We start from the raw sequence: 10,574 nt of genomic DNA, 5'->3' as shown, positions 1-10,574 counted from the left end.
CAATGGGATGAAACTAAATGGGAGGAGACACAGATTAGATATTAGAAAAAACTTTTTGACAGTTAGGGTGATTAATGAGTGGAACAGGCTGCCACGAGAGGTGGTGAGTTCCCCTTCAATGGACGTCTTCAAACAGAGGCTGGACAGACATCTGTCTGAGATGATCTAGTGAATCCTGCTTTGAGCAGGGGGTTGGACCAGATGACCCAGGAGGTCCCTTCCAACTCTACCATTCTATGATTCTATGATTCTAATGCGTAGAGTGGACAGAGCAAGCTCTTTTACCATCTCCCTGTTCTAAAAATCCATTTAATATATGGTCCCCAGATAGGGGACGTATCAGATATTAAACTGATAAGAACAGATTTTTTTTTTTAATTTGGCTATCCCCTGCAGAGGGATAAAACCGTTTATTAAAACTTTAACAAATTACAAGCATAATTAAACAAATACCAAACGTTAAAAGACAAATGAAATTTACAAAACAAAAAAATACAAAGATTTTAAATAATTAGGTTCCATTGGTCAACAAGCCATTTTTTGGAAATATGTACATTCTTCTTTTTGTCAATTAAATAATAAGTATATGTAGCACCCTGAGGATTCGGCTGCTACAGGGGTATTGCACCTCAACCCAGAGGTGTGATATTCCACTCCCGGGTAAGGATGGAGTGTGGAACTGAGCTCGGTAGGCTGCATGCACTACACACATCCCATTTCCGAGGAACAGGCCGACGGTACTCCCACTTAGAAATGTGCAGGTACGACCGAGTCTGTTCCTGGCTGGAGTGGGAGGGGGGTGGTACATCCCAAGTAGTGTAGGGGCAGATAGGGGGAGCAGCCTGGGTAAAGTTAGGAGCTCATTGGGTGCTGGTCACCTGAGCTCACACATAGAGGGTGTATATAAGGTGGGCACCAACTAAGATCAGGGTCAGATGCAGAGAGTCAGTCAGCTGCAGAGAACAAGTCAGGAGCAGAGGAGAGAAGAAAGACCTAGAGTGAGAGAGGAGAAAAGAGAGAGACCCAGAGGCACAGAAGAAAAGGACTCCAAGATCCCAACTAAAATCCCCGGGTGAAGAGTCGGCATCAGGGTACCGGAACCCAAGCTGGTGGGGGTAAAAACACTCCCCAGCCAGAGACCGGAGACCGTGGGCAGCGTTTGTCACGGTCACCCATCACATCCACCCCGAAGGCACACCACATGAAGGGTCAGGGAACCCAGGGCCAAGGGTGTCCCAACAGAAGGCCCGAGGGAGCTGGACCTAGGTGGATCACTGGTGGGGACGGCCAGAGAACGGGACAGAAAGAGAGCTCAGGGCCACGCTCCGGACTTGTTTGGGGGTTGGCTGGATCCAGGACCTGGTGGACGCAGCACGGCTCGGGTGGTCACTAGCAGCTGGAGTGACCAGTACAACATCTGCAGTAAGTAAACACCCTTAACTGCACAACCCGACTCTGTCTTCACTGCCGTCTGCACTACACCACCACAACCCCCATCCTCTGCACCTGTCCCCTCTGAGGCTATACCCCTCCCGTTGGGGGTTATCCCACCAAGCTGCGCACCCACCATCAGCCTCAGCGGACCCTGCTGCAGCGGCGGCCACAGTGACCGCATCACAACGGGTGGCGTAGTCGACACAAAAGAACTCTTAATAACATCTGTAGGACTGCCACATAACACAGAGTTTGACGCCCTGGGCACGGGCCGGGTCACAGCCGCTCGGAGACTACAACCCCCCATCTGATCCGGTGCCGGGTATTCCCCTCAAAAAGGAATATGTCCCAGGGGGCGCGTCAATTTTGGCGTAGTCGGCAGGATTACGTGCCCGCAACACCCGGGTACTGCGTGCCTGAAGAAAAGTGCAAGTTTACCTCAGAAAGAAGTCTCCTGCCGGTTCCGGAGGGTCCACGCCATCGGACCCCGTCACAGGTCGTTTCCCGCCGATTGTCCGCCATTTCCAGCTTGTTCCCGCCATCTACAGAGTTTCCCGCCACTGGGCGACGCTTCCCGCCAAATCCGAAGATTTCCCGCCTTAGAAGAGCAGCGGACGCCATTATGGGCGTGCCAGAGGAGGGCAGGAGGCCGCCTCCCATCGTGGGCCAGGACAGAAAATGGCGCCAAAAGTGGAAACCACCCCCACCAACAGAGACTGTGATGCTAGAGGTGTCTGTCAGCGTGAAAGAACCGCCCCTGGAGCTGACAGTCACCGAGTTGCCCCGGGACCGCCCTCGAAGTGGGAGGGGACGAAAGAAAAGAACGAAGATGGGTGCCGCCTGGAGCAGTCTGGAGCGAGCGCACCCGGAGGCAAGAAGTCTAACGAAGAGTAGCAGAGAAGCTCACCCGGAGATGTCCAGAGAGCAGAGCAGCACCGGCCCGCTGGCCAGGAGCCTGCTGGAAGAAGAGCAGAGCAGCACCGACCCGTTGGTCAGGAGCCTGCTGGACACCACGACCCCACTAGGCCTAGTGGAGGTCCTTGCACAGCTCCCCCGAGACCGGGAGTGTGCACAGACCGCTCTGGAGGGCCTCGCACGGAGGATGGCCCGGGTACAGCGCGAGATATTGGCGGAGTGGAGCCGGGAGATGGCCCAGCAAACCAAGACCCGGAGCACGCCAGCCGAGATGAGGAAGCAGACCGCCTCTGAGGATGGCGCGGGAGGACCCAAGGCCGGAGACGGCGCCGAGGAGGGAGCCGAATACATGGAGGCAGGTAAAGGGGACGCCTATACCCCAAGCCGTGACACCGCTTACCTGCCCCAGCTCCCCGTCGCAGAGCCCGAAAGTCCCCCTGCTGTGCCCGAAAACGCCATGTCACCGACGCAGACTAGGCCCCAACCGGAAGCCGCCGCCGCGACCCCTGTGACGTCACCCGCCTCGACCCCGAGCGTGACCAAGCAGGAAGTACCACCAGCCTGGTCGCAGGGCCTAGAATTCCCGGGCGTCGCATCACCAACAGCGCCCCCTACCTCCGCGGAGCCTCCGGCCTGGTCGCAAGGCCAGGTAGCCCAGGGCGCCGCCGTCCTAACGGTGCCCTTCACCTTCCAGGTGCCCCAGGCCTGGCCGCAAGGCCTGGGCAACCCGGGCGCCACCACCACCGCGCCCGCACCCGTAAAATCAAGGGTGCCGCGTCTGGGAGAGGACTTGTTTGCCCAGCACACGTGGCCGGACGGGCAGCCTTTCATCTGGCCCCAGAAGTATTACGAACTGGAGCACCAGAGGAGGGTTGGGGCCATGTGTGCACCCCTGATTCCGGCTCCGAAGCCCGTAATACGGATCTCGCCCCCGCTAGCGGAAGCGCAGTTTGAGTGGGACCCCACCGGAGAAGATCTAATGGGGTTCACTCAGGAAACCAGGGCAGCTGCAGCAGAGCGTGCTGAGTGCTGCCGCCAACAGCTCGAGGAGTTTGCGAGGGAGCGGAGAGAGAGGCGGGTCCGGGAACAACAGGCCCAAATAAGGAGCGCCGAGCAGAAGAGCCGGACCAGGAGGGACCCCCGTGCAGCGCATTGTCCCCGCACCATCGGGACAGTGATCAAGTTCAACCAGCAGCATGGGTGGGGCTTCATTAGAGACAACAACACCCCCGGCGACGTCTTTGTCACGCGCAGAGATGTGGAGTCCCATCTGCCGGAGGGGCACAGAGGTCGTGACCTCTACATCGGAGACGAGGTCACCTTCACCCGGCACAAGTGTGCCAAAGGACCTTACGCCCTCCACGTACACCGCCTGACGGAGGAGGAGTTGCAGTGCGAGGAGGAGGAGCAAGAGGACCCGGACGGGTCTGAAGTTACCACCAGCTATAAGCAAAGAGCAGGAGGAAGACGCCGTTGAGTGCGGCAGAGCAGTGATGTGAATAGTTACCCGACCGGGTATCAAAGAGACTGTTGCAACATATATATAGTCCCCGTTGGGACCAGCTGAGTGAACTGTTTACCCGTTAACCCCTTAATCCCACAGGCTGAGGACTGTGAGCAGCCATTCCCTTCCCTCTACCTGGCCGAGGACAGAGAGCGGCCAACTCCCCTGTATATAGTTGCGCTTCCTAAAGCGCCCCCTACCGGTTTTATAGGAAAACCAGTTTTTCTAAGAGACTGTCGCACTTTTCCCGGACACACGTTGCACAGTGTCCGGAGGAGGAACCTGAAACAAGAAACGACTACGAGAATGTTTATATGAGAAGTTTTATATATGTAATGGTTAATATGTTTTATATGTTTATAAAAAAAAAAATTGTATGTTTTGGTGTTTTTGTCTTTACAGCCCGAGGACGTGCTGTGATTTACCAGGGGGGAATGTAGCACCCTGAGGATTCGGCTGCTACAGGGGTATTGCACCTCAACCCAGAGGTGTGATATTCCACTCCCGGGTAAGGATGGAGTGTGGAACTGAGCTCGGTAGGCTGCATGCACTACACACATCCCATTTCCGAGGAACAGGCCGACGGTACTCCCACTTAGAAATGTGCAGGTACGACCGAGTCTGTTCCTGGCTGGAGTGGGAGGGGGGTGGTACATCCCAAGTAGTGTAGGGGCAGATAGGGGGAGCAGCCTGGGTAAAGTTAGGAGCTCATTGGGTGCTGGTCACCTGAGCTCACACATAGAGGGTGTATATAAGGTGGGCACCAACTAAGATCAGGGTCAGATGCAGAGAGTCAGTCAGCTGCAGAGAACAAGTCAGGAGCAGAGGAGAGAAGAAAGACCTAGAGTGAGAGAGGAGAAAAGAGAGAGACCCAGAGGCACAGAAGAAAAGGACTCCAAGATCCCAACTAAAATCCCCGGGTGAAGAGTCGGCATCAGGGTACCGGAACCCAAGCTGGTGGGGGTAAAAACACTCCCCAGCCAGAGACCGGAGACCGTGGGCAGCGTTTGTCACGGTCACCCATCACATCCACCCCGAAGGCACACCACATGAAGGGTCAGGGAACCCAGGGCCAAGGGTGTCCCAACAGAAGGCCCGAGGGAGCTGGACCTAGGTGGATCACTGGTGGGGACGGCCAGAGAACGGGACAGAAAGAGAGCTCAGGGCCACGCTCCGGACTTGTTTGGGGGTTGGCTGGATCCAGGACCTGGTGGACGCAGCACGGCTCGGGTGGTCACTAGCAGCTGGAGTGACCAGTACAACATCTGCAGTAAGTAAACACCCTTAACTGCACAACCCGACTCTGTCTTCACTGCCGTCTGCACTACACCACCACAACCCCCATCCTCTGCACCTGTCCCCTCTGAGGCTATACCCCTCCCGTTGGGGGTTATCCCACCAAGCTGCGCACCCACCATCAGCCTCAGCGGACCCTGCTGCAGCGGCGGCCACAGTGACCGCATCACAACGGGTGGCGTAGTCGACACAAAAGAACTCTTAATAACATCTGTAGGACTGCCACATAACACAGAGTTTGACGCCCTGGGCACGGGCCGGGTCACAGCCGCTCGGAGACTACAACCCCCCATCTGATCCGGTGCCGGGTATTCCCCTCAAAAAGGAATATGTCCCAGGGGGCGCGTCATATACATTTCACATAAACATAAACTTAAAACATCATTCACTGATAAAACATCTTGTTTAAAAATAGCAATGTTGCGCGCTTTCCAGAGAGATGACTTGGCGCAGTTCACTGTCTTCCAAGCCATTGTGTACTGGTCCATTGTGGGGCATTCCATAAGTCCGTATAGCACAGTTTTATATGTAAAGTCCTTGAGGTCTGCCACCCTTTCCAGTAGGGGGAGCAGTCTTCTCCAGAAATCCTTTGCAAAATTACATGTCCATAATAGATGTTCCACCGTTTCCTCGTCTTGGCATCCGGCTCTTGGGCAGATGGCAGACCTCACAAATCCTCTTCTGTATTGGAATGCCCGGCAAGGAAGACAGCGGTGCATGCAACTCCAAGCCAGATCTCTCTGTTCATTAAAAAGATAAAAACCGTTAATCATTTTCCAGATAGACATAGATTTGTCATCATCATATCTGTCAACATTACATATTTCCTCACTTTTACGTATTTCTTTAATTAGTTTCTTACTATTTCTTAATTCCTCTATTTTCTTAGTCCCTAAATTAAAATCGGACACTATTTTCCTTAAAATCTCATAATGCGTCGACAAATTAAAAGCATGGGGCACAGATATATTAACTTCATACCATCCAAACTTTCTCATAAAAAATCCTGTATTAAAACGCATAAAAAAGGACCAATAGTGATTCTTAAAAAGGGCATTAAAACAGTAAACGAACAGATGGATTAAAAGAAACCTATTAAAATCTGGAAAATCTTTACCACCTTTTACTTTTGATTTCATCACGATTTCTCTTTTCAGCTTTTCCATTTTTGAGTTCCAAAAGAAGGTAAAACAGGTTTTGGTTATCTTTTTTAAAACATTAACAGGCGGGGGGAAAACCATGCTAAGATACAATAAAAGAGGTAAAATCACCATCTTTAAAACCAATACTTTACCCTCCATTGTAAGTCTCCTCATGTTCCACATACATATTTTCGTATTTATTTTCTGTGTAACTGTTTCCCAACTATTATAACCATCATTATTTTCAGTGAATGATATACCTAAAATGGAAATGGATTCGGAGACATTAATTGGTACATCACGTAAAATCATCCCCCCAACACTTAAAATGTTACACTTATTAAAATTGATTTTAAAACCAGAAGCTAGACAAAAGGATTGCACTTGATGGAGAGTGGCCGTAAGTGATGGTGCATCTGTACACAAGACCGCCACGTCATCCATGTAGCCTACAACCTTGGCCTCCAAACCACCGCTTCCAGGCAGAGGGACACCGCATATCTGTTTATTTTGGCGTATTGCACATAACATTGGTTCCAGTGCACAGATAAACAGTAGGGGGGACAGAGGGCATCCCTGTTTCACCCCTGACCGTAAAAATACCTCTTGTGTCTTAAAACCATTCACTAAAATCTTACTTGTACAATCCTTGTAAAATGCTTTAAGCGATAGTAAAAACCCTTCTGGTATGCCCATTTTCTCTAAAACTTTAAAAAGATAAAAGTGTGAGACACGGTCAAATGCTTTTTCAAAATCAATAGATAAAATCGCTATTTTCCCCTTTCTGTCTTTCACATCCTCAATACAGTCTTTCACTAAATTCAGATTGTCCCATATACTGCGCCCCGGCACCCCACACACTTGATTAGAATGAATAACTTTGCTGATGACTTCTTTTAGACGATTTGCACAAATTTTAGCCATTATTTTATAGTCACAATTTAAAAGTGTTATTGGTCTCCAGTTTTCTAATTTTGATTTATCGCCTTTTTTGTATAGGAGGGAGACTTCACCTTTCTTCCAGGAATTTAATAAAACCTTATTATTAAAAACCTCAGTAAACAAATAAAACAAATCATCTTTTAAAATATCATAAAAACATACATAAAATTCTATTGGGATGCCATCAGGACCAGGGACCTTTCCAGTTTTAAAACTTTTAATAGTTTTTAACACTTCTTGTTCCGTTAAAACTTGGGATAAAAACTCTTGGGATGCGGGATCTAAAACAGCTGTTAGTCCTTGCAGCGAATCATCCATTAATTTATTATCTATATTTTTTCCATTAAAAAGATTAGAAAAAAAAAACTCAACTTTACCCAGCATATTTTTTATATTATTCTCACCATCTATATGGTCAATTATCACTTTTTCTTTTTTATTTTTCCTAAAAAAATATCTGGAACACTTTTCATTTTCTTCTATATGTTGTACTCTAGAACGAAAAATTATCTCTTTTCCTTTTTGTTCTAGCCATTTTGAAATCTCTTCTTTTAAGTTTGAAATATCAACTTGTACATCTATCCCATTGTCTCTGAGCTTAAATAATGTTTGTAGGCGGGTATTTAAAATTCTATATTCTTCATATTTTTCTTTGGCTCTACATATACTCTTTTTAATAAAAAAGTCTTTTATTTTTACTTTCATTCTATCCCACCATACACTCATAGTCTCATTTGTTTTTTTCCCTTTTCTACATTTCCTATAAAACTCAATAAAATCTGATAAAATCTGCGGGTCGGTTAAAAGGGATACGTTCATTTTCCAGCTTTTCTTACCACATTTTTTGTTGTCATTTACTTTTATGGTAAAGGATAAAAGTTTATGGTCTGAAAATATATTAGTTAAAACTTCACATTCGGCAGGTATTGTTTTATCTGAACCAAAAATAAAATCAATCCTAGAGCTACAATTAGCATTGCTCCAAGTGAAACCGGCGTCCTCTGGGCTGTCACTATGACACTCTTTATATATGTCTATCAATTTAGCATCTTTGACTATATCATGTAGCATACCTGAGGTTTTATCGTAGTTCCTGCTTACAGAGCTGGAGCGCCGGTTTTCACCTTTTAAAACACAATTAAAATCCCCTGCTAAGATAAAAGGTTCAGAGTTATTAATAAATAATGGTAAAAGATCAAGCATTTCGGCTCTTTCATTTTTCTCTGGGGATCCATAAAAATTTAAAAACTGCCATCTAATACCATCAATAAAAGCTTTCACTAATAAAATACGACCTGGTAAAATTTCCTGAATAAAATCAATTAAAACGTTCCCTTTAAAAAGTATGGCTACACCCGCTGATCCTGCAGCATTCGATCCGGACCAGACAGATGGCCCACACTTCCACTCATCTTTATATTTTTGATATGACATTTCATGTGGGATATTACATTCTTGCAGAAAAAATACAGATGCAGTAAAACACGTAAAAAAATTAAAAAGAGCAGTTCTTCTCGTGTTAGATTTTATGCCTCTCACGTTGAGGGAAATACCTTTGAGTTCAGCCATCATTAGAAAATGTAGAAATTTTACTTAGGTAACTAAGAGCAACGGATTTACCTGTCCGATGAACCTGATCAGACCACTGGGCTTACGCCTCCCTCCTCATCTGATAGTATCGTCACGAGAGTCTCCGTGGAGGAGGAAAGATTACCACATTTATATAAACCCGACGCTACACTGGCATAGCTCGGAGGGCTGGCTGGCAGAACCCGCTGGGTCTCCATTGGCTGGCCATGCAGTTCCTCATCAGGTGGGTCCCCGAGGGGTTCCGACGCCCCTGTTTGACCTGTAGAAGGTCGTCCTAAAGGAGGAGGTTGCGCACAAGGCAGAGCCTCTGACTCTTCAGAGGCAGCAAGATCCCGGTCCCCACCTGTAGCAGCGGAGACCGAAACCCCTGAGGGTCCTGCGTCCACGTCCCCTTCTGGAGAAGTGTCCATCTGTTCACCTCCTGCTGCCTCCTCCGAACCACCCTTTTTCTTTTTCTTAGGACCCACCTTTATCCACTCAGCGCCCTCAGCACTAGGAGACCCAGACTGGGCATGGGCTTCTGTGTCGGCCTTTTGCCGGTCCCTTTTGACCTTACCAGTAGTGCCCTTCTGCTCCTTCTCAGCCCTCCTTTTGGACTCCCGCAGGTCCTGCAGCCAGGTTTTGGGATTTGGTATTTTACCTGTCATAGACTCTGGAGACACTTCACTATTTGGTACGCCCTTATTGTCTCCAGAGGCTCCAGGTTGTTGTTCCTCCTCCTGAGGGGTGGTCTGATCTTTTGGTCCTTGGTCGGACGTCTTGGACTTCCCCTTTTGCTCATCTTCCCGAAATCTGTGAGGGCAAGAAAAATAAAAGTGACCTGGAGTCTGGCAAAAACTGCATTTCTTTTCCTTAGGGCATTCTTTTGTCTCATGTTCTTCACTAGCACAATTTCTACATGATACATGACAGTTTTCTTTTGAATGACCATAGCGCCCACAATTTCTGCAATATACTGGCATCCCAGAAAAGAAGAAATCCCCATTTGTTTGCCCAATTTTGAAACGGGCAGGGGGGAGCCGTATACCACCTGGTGTATTTGGATCTCTTGTACACTTCACAAGGAATTTCCACTTAGATGTCCATATGTTATATTCGTTTAATATCTTCCCAATACATTTAACACTTTTAAAATAAATTGCTAGAAATGACATTACTTCTGGAGCAGAAACAAAGGGCGAAAATATTTTTACAATAACCAGTCTTACCTCATCCAGGACGTGCTCAACAATTTGTATCCCTTTCAAAACAGGACTATTTTCAACTTTTTTTAACTTTTCTAGTACATCTCTAAAAATACCTTCTCCGGTGAATGTGATGTCATAGTCACCTCTTCTGGGATAATCCTGGATGGAGAGAATTTCATTCCTTTGTACGCCAAGAAGGTTCCTGAGCACGTCCTGGACTACATACCCTAATTTCCTCATATCCGAGCCACCCGCCGTGAAGTGAACTCGGATAGAGTTTTTTAGCCTCGCATAAAGAGGCACGAGGTTAGGGTCAACCTCCATGGAAAAAGGCAACAAGGTTGCAAATTGCAGCCGCTTGCAATCTGCGCTCCCAGTGTTCTTGCAGCGAAAAACACCTGGAAGCTGGGGGATCGCAACTCGTTACCCTGGGACTAAGCCCTCTCCCTAATAGCAGCAAGCAGGTTAAGTCCACCAAAGTGGACGATCCTGCCAGGCCAAGGAGAGGGGTACCCGAGTGCCCTTCAACCACAATCTCCTGCAATAAAGCACTTGATCGTAGCC

At 48.2% G+C, this 10,574-nt stretch overlaps 1 non-coding gene across 1 annotated transcript; it reads right to left on the bottom strand.

Annotated features, from left to right (window-relative positions):
- Positions 1 to 208: 208 nt before the first annotated feature.
- Positions 209 to 402, bottom strand: LOC141219361 (U2 spliceosomal RNA). Its single transcript, XR_012287885.1, has one exon. It is a non-coding gene; the product is annotated as a U2 spliceosomal RNA (small nuclear RNA).
- Between the last annotated feature and the right edge of the window lie 10,172 nt (positions 403 to 10,574).

Source organism: Phyllobates terribilis, unplaced genomic scaffold, assembly GCF_046119375.1.
Source record: "Phyllobates terribilis strain yellow unplaced genomic scaffold, ASM4611937v1 Scaffold_264__1_contigs__length_2628131, whole genome shotgun sequence".
NCBI lineage: Eukaryota > Metazoa > Chordata > Amphibia > Anura > Dendrobatidae > Phyllobates > Phyllobates terribilis.
The sequence above is the reverse complement of the archived record's forward strand: the minus strand, read 5'-3'. Positions and strand labels throughout refer to the sequence as shown.